Source organism: Ictidomys tridecemlineatus, chromosome 4 (genome assembly GCF_052094955.1).
Source record: "Ictidomys tridecemlineatus isolate mIctTri1 chromosome 4, mIctTri1.hap1, whole genome shotgun sequence".
NCBI lineage: Eukaryota > Metazoa > Chordata > Mammalia > Rodentia > Sciuridae > Ictidomys > Ictidomys tridecemlineatus.
Genome location: NC_135480.1, coordinates 112255215 through 112267253, shown reverse-complemented (window position 1 = coordinate 112267253; position 12039 = coordinate 112255215). Strand labels below are relative to the sequence as shown.

At 42.2% G+C, this 12039-nt stretch overlaps 1 long non-coding RNA gene across 1 annotated transcript in view; it reads left to right on the top strand.

Moving 5' to 3' along the window:
• LOC120889755 (uncharacterized) overlaps nucleotides 1-12039 on the top strand; it is a 19824-nt gene extending 7785 nt beyond the window's left edge. The window contains exons 2-5 of the long non-coding RNA XR_005733852.2: nucleotides 416-572; nucleotides 2686-2831; nucleotides 4118-4864; nucleotides 11734-12039. This is a non-coding gene — a long non-coding RNA (uncharacterized LOC120889755). The remainder of the gene's footprint in view (nucleotides 1-415; nucleotides 573-2685; nucleotides 2832-4117; nucleotides 4865-11733) is intronic.

The window sequence follows — 12039 nt, the reverse complement described above, 5'->3', positions numbered from 1 at the left end:
ACGTTCTCCTTCTGCACTGGAATTATTTCACAATGTTGGTTGAGTACTCAGTTTGAATATTATCAATGTCCATAAAATTCTATTCATCGCTGAGCCACGCAGAAAACTCTCATTTTTCTTATCCTTTAGCTTCTATTTTCATCTCTTTGTATTTTTGCTCCATGTCTCAACTCTCTCATCCAACGCTTTCCTTTGAGATTTTTGTTTTTGCCATCATATTTTAACTTCCAACAACTTTCCATTTTTTATTGTCAGGAAGTTCTTTTTTTTTTTTTTTAAGTAGGATCCTTTCTATTTGAAGTTTTTGTTTTTTTCTTCCTTGAACAGATTCTGTTTCCCCCAAGATTTTGTGTGTGTGTGTGTGTGTGTGTGTGTGTGTGTGTGTGAGTTTGTTTTTTGTTCTGATTTTCCTCAGTTATCTAGTAACTTAGTAAGAGGAAGCTCTGGGCCTATAGAAGGGACCTGACACCTGTCAGGCTCCCTGGAGGATGCTCTGACTGAGCCAGTTCATCACAGGACCTCTTGATGCTGGACCTCCTTGATGTTGGACCTCTTGATGTTGGATTCCTCAGGTACAGCTCTTTTGATCTCCTCCCTCTTCAATAGGTAGACAGTGCCACAGACATCTGTATCTTTGGGGATTCTGAAGGGTCAGTGGTGCTTTTTTTTTTCCTGAATGGTATAGTTGGACCTGGAATGTCTCCAAAGGCCCATATGTTAAAGGGTTCATCCCCAGCTTGATGCTTCTGGGAGTTAGTGCAAGTTTTAAGAGATGGGGAGGTCTTCATGTTTTGGGGGTATGCCCTTGAAGGGGACTATGGGACCTCACCCTGCTTTCTCCTCCTCTCTTTTGCTTCCTGGCCATGAGGTAAATGGCTTTACCCTGTCATGTGCCTTTACCATGATGTACTGCCTCATCCCAGGCTCCAAAACCACAGGGCCAATTTATCATGGACTGGAACCTCCAAAACTGTTAGCCAAAATAAACCTTTTATCTTGATAAGTTTATTATCTCAGGCATGTGTTATAGTGATGGAAAGTAGAATGTTATATGTTTTTAAAAATGTCATTGTCAGCTCTCCAGACCTTTTTATCCTTGAAGGTTAATGCATTTTTACAGCTGCCATTTTATTGGAATTTCAGATGAGAGTGAAAGTAGAAGCATTTCTTTTATTTACCATTTTTACGCTGAAGCCATTTATTCATTTTTAAATTGTCCATCCTACAAACATTTGTTGACCCCCTATTACGTAGTAGGCTTTTGGGTAGATTCTGAACCTGCAGTGATGAATAATTTCACACCCTGCCCCGACAAGGGTGCCTACCCCATGCAGTATTAGACAAATAAATAGTTATATTAGCTCATCTAGAGTGGTGACACAGTTAATGGTGATTGATGACCATCTCCATAGGGGTCAAGTTGGCCGTTTGCTCCAAAAGATGACTTAACTTGAGTATTTACTAAGGTCTCCTTGCAAGTTCAGACACCTGATTTCCAGTGCAGCCATCTCCTGAGAATGCCCACCTCCACCAATTACAGTCTAGCTTCCTGGTGTCTAGATGAAAATGCAAATTCATTAACTAATGCATAGTAAGCGCCCTTATTGTGCCAGAGCTAAAATACTCATGATTGCTTTCTGTGCACATCTCCCCCTGCAGGGGAAGAGTTCAATGGGAAGTCAAATCATGATTGAAACATTGCTGGGTGTACCTGGAATCCATCAAGTGTGTGAATCGTAGATAAATGAGTAGTTATTGGTCTTGGCTGTTGAGCAAGGAGGAAGGTGGTGTTAGACTGACTGGAATGTTGAAGTCTGCTGAGTGGAGGCTTGCCCTTTCCTGGAAAGTGCCTGATTCACAGCAGATCCTGGGCCTTTCTTTCTTTTATTTTATTTTTCCTTCAGATGCATCAGTTTGCTCTTTGTACCAGGACACAAAAAGGGAGGCTTTTCCTGGAAGGAGTTCAGATTCTCTACTTTGGCTTTTCATCACTGAGACCAACAAAACATGAAAAGAACAACTTAGATAAGAAAAAGATTATTTGGGGCTCACAGTTTCAGAGGTCTCAGTCCACTGTCAGTGGGCTGTTGCTCTGGGCCTTTGAGGTGAGGCAAAACATCGTGGTGGGTGTTACAAAGGAAAGCTGCTCATGACATCCAGGAAGCAAAGGGAAAAAGAGGGAAAAGGGTTGAGGAGAAGATGAATCCTTCCGGGGCACATGTCCAATGACCTACGTCGTCCAACTAGGAACTACGTCCCAGTAGTTCATTCAGTCATCAATAGATTAACCCATTAAGTGGATTAATCCACTGATGAGGTCAGAGGTCCCATGATTCCATCATTTCCTAAAAGCCCCACCTCTTCTACTGCATTGGGGACCATGCTTTCAATATATGATCTTTTGGGGGACATTCCAGATCCAAATCCCACACAACCTTAGCTTCCCAAGCTTCCCATAGACACTCTGGCAAAAGGAGATTAGATTGAGTGAGGGCACATTGTCATTCACTAGGGTGCATCTTAATGCACTACCTATGTCTGAAGTGAACACACCTGCTGTGGGGTTGGAGAATGACATGGGGGTTCTGATGGTGTCTAGAGGGACACCTAGACCCTCTAGAAAGAGACCACCCAGCCTCCCTTTTTAGTGATATCATAAAATACTCATTGGGCATCTATTTCCAGAGAATCACCTTCCTCAGAAACATGGAAGTTATTAGTCCCCAGTGCCCATTTTAAAGGAAGAAACCAAGTCTTAAAGATGTTGGTGAGAGAGACAGAGAGAGCCTCACAGAAGATCTTCTGCTTCTACTAAGGATCTACAGCACAAGGTCAGAGGGGGCACTGGGATGGGTATTCATGCCTTCTACTTACTGAGCCCAGGGAAGGAGAGGTGAGGCTGGGTGTGGGTTGTACAGGCTGGGGTGGTCCCTATGTCACTTCTGTTCTGAGTGATATAGACACCAGGGTGGCAGAGGTAACAGGGACAAGAATATTACCCTGACTGAATGTCACGGCATCAGGGTCAGCCCCTGTCCCTCTCTTCAGCTCCTTTTTCTTGTTTTAAGCCACCTAATACCATGGATACATAATAACATGGACATCTGTGAAAAGGGTCAGACAAGGGGAAGTTACTATGATGATTGTCCTAGAAGCAATTTCAGGACTCATTTAAAGAGCAAAGTTTCCTGTTGAGATTCTCTTGCCTGAAGGTAGGTGTGATGGACCAGCATCCTATTACCCAGTCCTAAATTAGGACTCATTTGTCTTCTCCAGTCTTCTAAGAACATCCCAGCCACCCAGAACCTCCAATGCACAACCCATGTGGTCCCTTTTGGATTGACTCTATGCTAATGTGGCAGCTGGGGAGGACATGGTATGACCTCCATTGTGCATGCATGTAGGACTCAGAACTAAAACCAGGACTTCCTAGTCCTTGGTTGTGTTGGATTTTAGCATGGTACATAGTGATAGAAAGTGATATGAGCAAGGGGTGGTGGTGCATGCCTGTAATCCCAGAAATTTAGGAGGCTGAGGCTGAAGTATCCAAAGTTCAAGGCCGGCCTCTGCAACTTAGTGAGACCCTGTCTCAAAGTAAAAAATAAAAAGGATTGGAGATGTAGCTCAGTGGTAGAGAACCCTGGGGTTCAATCCCAAGTACAAATAATTAAAAAAAAAGAGAGAAAGAAAAGAAGAAGGAAAAAAGTGTGTATATATAGTATTTAGCACTTTGTACAATGTGTAAAGCAACTGTAGTTCTGTTTTCAAATGAGGAAGCTGAGACTCAGAAAGGTTATGTAACTACCCCAAGGTTGAATTACCATGAAGTGGCAAAGTCAAACTGCAAGTCCAGATCTGCTGCCTCCGAGTTCAGTGTTTTTCCTGCCTCCCAAGCTCCCTGAGGCTCATGTGAGGCCCTTATTCTAACGCACGTTTCCTACTCCTGACTGAAATCCTTTCCCACCGCATTAGTGTGGGGGATCTCTGAGCAATGTGGTAAGGTGTGGGGCAGGTCACCATGTCAGGGGGAGACTGTTCACATCAGCCAATGTGGCCAAAGAGGCATCAAGTTCAAAGTCACTGGACTGGACAGAGTGTTTATTTTTTGTCATTGCAGATGCTGGCAATTTCCAGAGCCAGGGCTGTCTGCTGGAGTCAAGAGGCTGGTCTTCATGAATTCGTGAGCCTGTCACAGGTGCCCACCTCTTGCGCCTCCCCAAGCATTCAACATGACCACTTGGGGAAACTGAACTTATTTGTCTTGTCTTCTGATATTTTGAGGTCACATGTGAGGTGCCTGAGAATCTGGAACAAAGCATTTGAGATGTGGAAGTGAAAAAGTCCAGGAAGAAACTGCAGGCCAGTGTGGCTGTGTGCAGAGGGAGGTCTCTCTCTCGATCCCTTCTCTGTAGCTTTCCAAAAGTCCTGAGTGGGATTCTCTGGCCCTACGACCTACCAGCTCCCTGCCTTGGACTTTTTTTTTTTTTTAAATAAACAGAGGTATTAGAGGACTGGGCCATCCTAAGGGAGTGGTGAGTAGTCCTGCCTGAGCTCTTTGCAATCCGGGGCACTGTAGTACTCAGGGAAAGTCTAAGTCAGACTCTCTTAACCAGTGACTACCCTTGGAGTAGAGACATGGTCACCAACACCGTGTGGTGGAGGCCACTCAGCTTTATCTAGCCCACCACCAATGTGTGTCTTGGTCTTGACCCTGGTAACTCTTCACCACAGAGAGACCTCCCAAATAGAAAGTGACTCCTCTGCTTATTTTTCCTAAGTGGCACAGTACAGTCAGCCCTCTGAATCCACAGATTCTGAGCCTGCAGATCCAACTGATCATGGATCCAACCAACTGTGGATTGAGGTATGAAAAAACCAAATCTGTGCTGACTATATACAGACTCTTTTCTTGTCATTATTTGCTAAACAATGCAGTATAACACCTATTTACATGGCATTTACATTGTTTTAGATACTATGAGCAATCTAGAGTTGTTTTAAAGTCTACAGGAAGATATGCTTAAGTTCTGTAGAATTGTAACATCATTTTATATATAAGGGACTTGAGCACCATGGCAGTCCTGTACCCAATCCCCTTTGGAAACCCAGAAATAAAAGTACAGGGACTCCTGTCTGTCATGGTAGCCTTTGGGGAAGGCTCATCATGCTCACTGGACACGGTGTCACTGGGAGCCAGAGCAGTGGGAAAAAAAAGAAACTGCAAAATTCCTCATGGCAGCTTGAGTAACTTGGGCCTTGATCTCAAGTACCTGGGAGACATCAGCTGGCAGCTCTTGAAATGAATTTATTAAATGGCAGAACTTTGCTATGGAGCAGGCAGCATTGTGAGCAGGATGTACAGCACTAACAGGAAACATAATTTTAGCCATTCCTTCATTCATTCTTTGGACAAGCCATCACTTTTGGCAGCCTGGGATTCCAGGAACTTTGGAGGCCACAATGATGACCTGGGGGTGAATCCATCTCCTGGAATTAGCAAACATGCCATGTGAGCACAGACATAAAAAATATATTTTTATATAAAAAATATAAAAATATGTATATATTTTTATTTACCTTTTGTGAACAAAACAAATTAAAACAAAAATCACCTTTAACTCAACAGGAATCACCCAGACCATTAGTAGGATCATAATATTTAGAATGAAGGGTGTGACGGCCCTGTTCCACTTGGGCTGGTGGAAGTGCACCTCTGGGGTGTTAGACCCCAAAGGCCAAAATTTAAAGAAAATGTTTGGGACACGGTGTTGTTGAGGGAAAAAGCACAGGAAAAGGCAGAAGTGACTTCTAAATTCCCTTTTAGTTCAGAGAGTTTGTGAAGCTATGCATTGCTATTTCCATTCCAAGAGGGCAATCGCCTGGGGAGATGGGGGTGCAAAGTTTTTCAGAACGCCAGGCTGGCATCAAAAACACTGGAACGGTCAAGTTCAGAGTTAGTGCCTGAACTTGGCGATGCCAGGATCCTTTGTGAAGGGCATGCAAGGTCCTCCAAGGCTGATCATGCTAAGTCTATGCCCTTGACTCTAAAATAAGGATTAAAAAAAAATACCTCTATATCTTTCCCAGCAGAAGAGATCCAGGTAAAAGAGTAACATTAAGATGTCTGTGAACTGCAGAGTGGAGAGTAGCTAATCATCGTTACTTAAGCATCTCACCATCATGTCCCACTCCTTTGTGTCTCATGAGAAAAGTTACCACAAGGCAGTCCCTCAGCAGAGAACTCAGTGGAGAAACACAACATAAAACCCAGGAGTCTGACTCCCATTTTTCTTGAACTCCAGGGTAATTGTTTTCCTTTTGCCTTCAGACAATCTGAAGGCCTGCAGGGTTAAAAATGCATGGCCTGGGGGTAGTTCATTCCTAGAAGGGGGCTATCCAATCCAATCCACTTGGCACAAAGGGAGGAGCCTACAGCAATCAGGAGATGAAAAAATACAACTGCTGCTTGGTATTGATGTAGGGAACTGCCTAAAATCTATTGCTCCAGGGAAGTGCATAAAATCTGTTGGTCTCTGGAGCATTTTTGTAAGGCAAGAAGCGGCAAGGCATTGCTAAGAGATGGCATCTTTTTCTAGAAAGTCTGGCAGTGGGAAATGAGGCCAAGTTTGCAGGCTCCTGCACTTCCTCTTCCTTGTTTAAGTGCTCTTTATGACTGGCATGAGTGGCAGGGACTCATAAATACCATGTTGTCAGTTTCTGTGGGTAAGGACTGGGCCTGTGGGATGTGCCCCCAAAATGTCCTAGCAAAGGAAAGATTTCATATCTGTCAAAAATGGACTAAAGATGTCAAAATAGGAAATAGCATCTGTAAATATGAAATTCTGGGTGCATCATGACAAAATTCCTCAAGACAGAAAATAGAAAACAAAGAAAAATGGTAAGCATCAGCTTATGGAGACAACCACTGCTACTTCATTCCAGGACTTTCTCCTCTCCTCAGCAGGACACAACGGGGCCTATGACTAGGAATCTCAAAGATCAAAGTACCCATGGGTGCAGGGTGTCCTTCCACCATCTTGTCCACGCCTGCTCTTCTGCCTCATCTATCAGCACTTCTTCTTTTGAACTGCCATTCCTTACTGTGGCTATTCTAGTTTTGCTCTCTGACTCATTGCTGCTTCTCCCACTCGCCACCTTCCAAGACTATCTGTTGTAATTCTTGCTGCCTATAGTGCCCAGTGTGAATATGATGGATTCCCAGTTTTCCAGCCCAAACCAGCTTCCTCTTTCTATGTATGCACCACACTTCCTATGCACTTACACCTTATTTTATTTGTACTCTCTTCTCCTCTATAAAATGTTAAACTCTTGAAGGGCAAAGCCCATGTTGTACTTATCTTTGCAACTCCCAAAGTGGTTATCATGATGTCTTTTATTTAGTAAGGCCCTCAACAAATTCTGGACTAACCAAATGGAATCATCAAAATCCTCCCTTCATGTGATCCTACCTATTTTTAAAAAGCTCCTTAACCTAGAATGTCCCACAAGGTGATATGCTTTCATCTTCAATGGCTATCAGTATTTAGAGGGAAAGCGTTTCATTTCTTGCAAATGGCTTTCTCAAAACCTTTCAGTTGTGAAACATGTAGAGTAACAATGTTCTTTCCTTCCTATCATCTCAGTAGATTATCTGATTATCTTCAGATTTTACTCTCACCCCTAATTAAATACTGGCTCCCAGGATAATCAAGCTCAAGGATGAAAGAACCTATTCCAACAGAGTCCCTCTGTCCTATCCCACTTAGGAGTGGGGAGGCCTGTGGGTGATGTGTTTTGCCCACAGTGGAATCTCCATTGCTGCTCTCCCTAAATCAAAGAAGGGACACTCACACTGGTGGTCACCATCCATAGGCAGCCTGGGAAATCTTGTTACAAATGGGAGTCAGATTGTAAATTTGTGTCTAGATGAAATAAAGATTTCAACTCTAACTGTGCTTGAATAACTTGTCAATATGACAGTTTTGCAAAGTGCATGATACTGTGGTGATGAAGTCACACATCAGTAAGTCTTGCTATGCATGTTGCTTGGATTTTCCTGTCTGACTGTAGGGCATGTGGCTGCCAGAGATGTTTCCCATATCTCTGGGAACCTCTCTCTCTCAGCGAGAGTTAAACAGAAAAAAAAAAATCACCCCTATATGATCCAAATACTGAGCATCAGCTTTGGCACTATGTTTCTGAAAAAGGGCTTTACCTTCAGGCCAACTTTAGAAGGGTCATATGGGAGAAAATGGGGTGAGATGCCTAAAGATGAGTAATGATAGCAGCAGTAAATTGAGGATTTGTCCAACTTTCTATCTACCCAAAAGCATATAAAGACACTCTGAGTTAGTTATGGAAACATTTTTACCTGGGGAAGGATGGTGACAGCTTCCTGGGATGTAGGAGTTTTGATTCAAGGGAGGTCAGAGGTTCCTTCTAAATGACAGACGTATTAGTTAGCATTCCAATGCTGTAACAAAATATCTAAGAAAAACAAACTTAAAGGAAGAAAGTTTTATTTTGGCTCATGATTTCAGAGGTTTTACTTCATAGCCAACTGGTTCCATTGTGTTTAGTTCTGTGTTGAAGCAGAATATCAGTATGGTGGAGCAGAGCTGCTCACCTCATGGCAGTGGGGAAGCAGAGATGAGAGACACAGAAAGGAGTTAGGGACAAATATGCCATTCTAGGACATGCCAGCAATGACTACTTCCTCCAACTAGGCTCCACTTCCTCCAGTTTCTACCACCTCCAAATAGTCCATTCAATTATGAACCCATCAATGATCCATTAATGAGATCAGAGCCCTCATGAGCCACCCACTTCCCCAAATCCCCTCCTCTGAACATTGTTACATTAGGGACCAAACACATGAGCCTTTGTGGGACATTCCAGATCTAAACCATAACAACAGAGATTCACTGTCTCTGTACTTGCTCCATTTTGCTTAAAAGCATTCTAAATTCTTCAAAGACAAAAAGAAATTGTGCTCTTCAAATTTACTCCATTTTTATTACAGTAGTATATGTACAAAATTTGAAAATGCTCTCATTTGTCCCATTCATATGACAGTTCCCTTCTTTCCATCCTCCCTATATAGCTATATAAAAAATGTGTTGGATCAATACTTAATGTTTATTATTATTAAGACTCAATAAATAGTGTTCATAGCTGAATCAAGTTAGTGCATGATAAATATATTTTCTTCCCTTTATACATATTCATATTTAGTGAGGTTAACAATTTTCTCATTTACCTAGTTCTCTGTGCATCTATTATTGATTCATTATGGAAATCTTCAAAACCATAAATCTCCTTTTAACATCATCACTGGCAACTTGATCTACCCCTTTGTCTCCTCTGTACTGCCTGTCCTCAGGGCTGGCTGGGCATATGTCTTCTGAGGTGGTCCTTCCTCATCATGTAAGCAAGCCTCTTTGCTTCTCACCTGTATTGGGGTCCATACATCTGGGATTTCTTGTATCCCATTTTCTGGGTTTGGCAGATGCATCTTCTAGTAATTTCCTAAAAGAGATAATATTTGAATCTTGTATCTCTGAAATTGTCTTTAATCTACCTGCACATTGTTGAGGGTTTAAATTATGCATAGAATCAGTTTTCCTCACAATATCAATTTAGAATTCCTCCAGTAGTTTTTGTAGTATCTTGTGTTGCTCCTGGGGATTCAGAAGCCCTTTGAGTTGGTAATTGTTCCTAATAATTTGTGTGCAATATATATCTCTTGCTTTATCTCCAATATTTGGAATTTCATAAAATTTCTTTGAAGTGGGTGTTTTAATCTTTTTGGTTGTTGTTCTGGGTTCTTAGTGGACCCTTTCAATGTAGAATTCATGGATTTTAGTTCTGAGGATGACAACATTTGTTCCCTTGTCTTTCCAGTAATTCTGGAACTTGTAAGGACTATACTGGGTCCTCCAGGAAGCAGGTGCCAGAGCAGGATGAAAGGACTTTGTGAAGGAGGATGACTGTGACTGGATACTGGGTGGGACCTAGGAAACATTGGGGAATGGGGCAGCAAGTCTGAATCCTATGAAAAAGAGAGGGAAGGGAGGAAGGTTGGAGGGAATACCTTCTAGTAGATTGCCATCCCTGAGCTAAATTAAACTGTCTGATAGTCTCATCTCTCCCAGAAACTGGCCTAACATGGTCCCCCTGCCTCACTCAGTGGCTGGGAGCAGCCTACAGGAGTATGATCTTGGAAAAGAGGCTGAGAAGGGTTCCACTGGTTCCAGTTTGAGGTCTGCCTTTATCTGGATGCTAAGTGTCTCCCATTTATCTTATTCTTTCTGTATCCCCTCTTTCTTATCATTGGTCCTTAAAAAAGAATCCTGGAAAGTTTCTAGGCTTTTTACAATTATTTGTTTCTATTCTTTCCCATTTTGTAAATCTTTTTTTTTCCCTAGCTTCCTGTTCTTGTTTCATGACTATAATATCATCTCTTCTGTGGAAAGATGTGTGGGTTTTAAACAATTCATTTTACTACCTGATTTGTTTCTGTTTACTCCAGATTCCCTTTATATGTTTTTCTGGATTTTTCTCTTTCATGTCCTTTCCTCAATTGCCTAATGACCCTTGACTGCCTGCCATTTAAGAGAATGGCACCAACAAGCTCATTGGTAGTGGTGAGAGAGAGAGAGAGAGAGAGGCTACAGTTGATCTTGCCAGAAGGAGGGACCTTCAGGTATCAGAGGTCTTTCCTCTCTACCCTTTGAGTTTTCCCAGAGAGAACTTAGCCCTCCTCCTGCATGGCAATGGTCAGGCCCTACCTGAGGGCTGAATAGAAGAAAGGAGCTCTGAGTATCCCATTTAAGGGGTTCAGATTTTTACACAACCACCTTTGGTTTGCATTATAGTGCCTTGTCACCCCCACCCTAAGCTATTTTTGAAGTACTCAAATTCACACCCTTTCAGATTTTCTCCAGAGTAAACTTCAAATTTTGGAAATCTGTTTCCTATGAAGAATTTCAACTAACTTTCCTGTTTCCAGCCCAACACATCAGTCCTGGCTTCAGAGGTGCCTGGTCCCTTCTAATCCCCTGCTTTTAAGAGCTTGCAGCTTGCTCTTGGCGTATCTCTCCCTCCATGGGCCCTGGGTTCAGTTTTTGCCGCTCTGATCTCTTTAGTTGTTTTCCAGTTTCCTAAATTTTGAAAAATCCCTTGACTGCTGTTGTCTCTTTTCATACTTTCTTTTTTGCATATTTTTTCTATTTTGGGTTCCTTTCCTCCCATTTTTGTTGAAGAGCAAAAATAAATATTTACTTAGTCCCCCAAGTTTTATCTTAAGATTCTTTCAAAATTTTTTTCCTGATTCCCAAAATGATGAGCCCAGGACTTTGTATAGAAAATATATGTTTCCACAAAATCTACAGTTAACATTGTTTTTTTAATTAACTGGAGCAGAAGCAGGAAAAATACTCAGATCTTTCTTCCTTCACTCATGGGATATCTTGTTCAGCTTGTCTATAATCACCGCTGTGAGGAAATGTTTGAGGAATACTTCCGTATCACCATTAGGCTTGAATTTGAACCCCAGCTCAATCACACACTGAATATGTACCCAGAAGCAAATTTTATGTTCACTCCTGTTTGCACATTGGTTAAAATCCTGCACATTTCAAAAGTGACTAGGATGAACCATTATGCTGTATGTAAATTCCTAGCACAGACCTGGAGCTCACTCCTTATAAATTTTTCCCCTTCCTCTTTCAGAACAGGAAGAACTTGCAGCTTTGCTAGGATTGGCTGTTCTCACCTGGGTTGTCCACCATACATCTCTCACTCCCCAAGACCCAGAATTTGATTCTGCTTTGCAAAGTCCTGCCTGCTTTCCCTGCCCTCTCCCCCTGCACCTGCTCCAGGGGTCTTGTCCCCTAGAACCTGACACATATTCTCTTCATTGTATGTTTAGAAATGTCATGTTTTCCCCCAAATCAGACAGGCACTTCTAAGCCTTTTGGTTTATCAAAATGATTCCTGTAGGAATTTTTGTCATGAATAAAACAATATTTTTTGAAA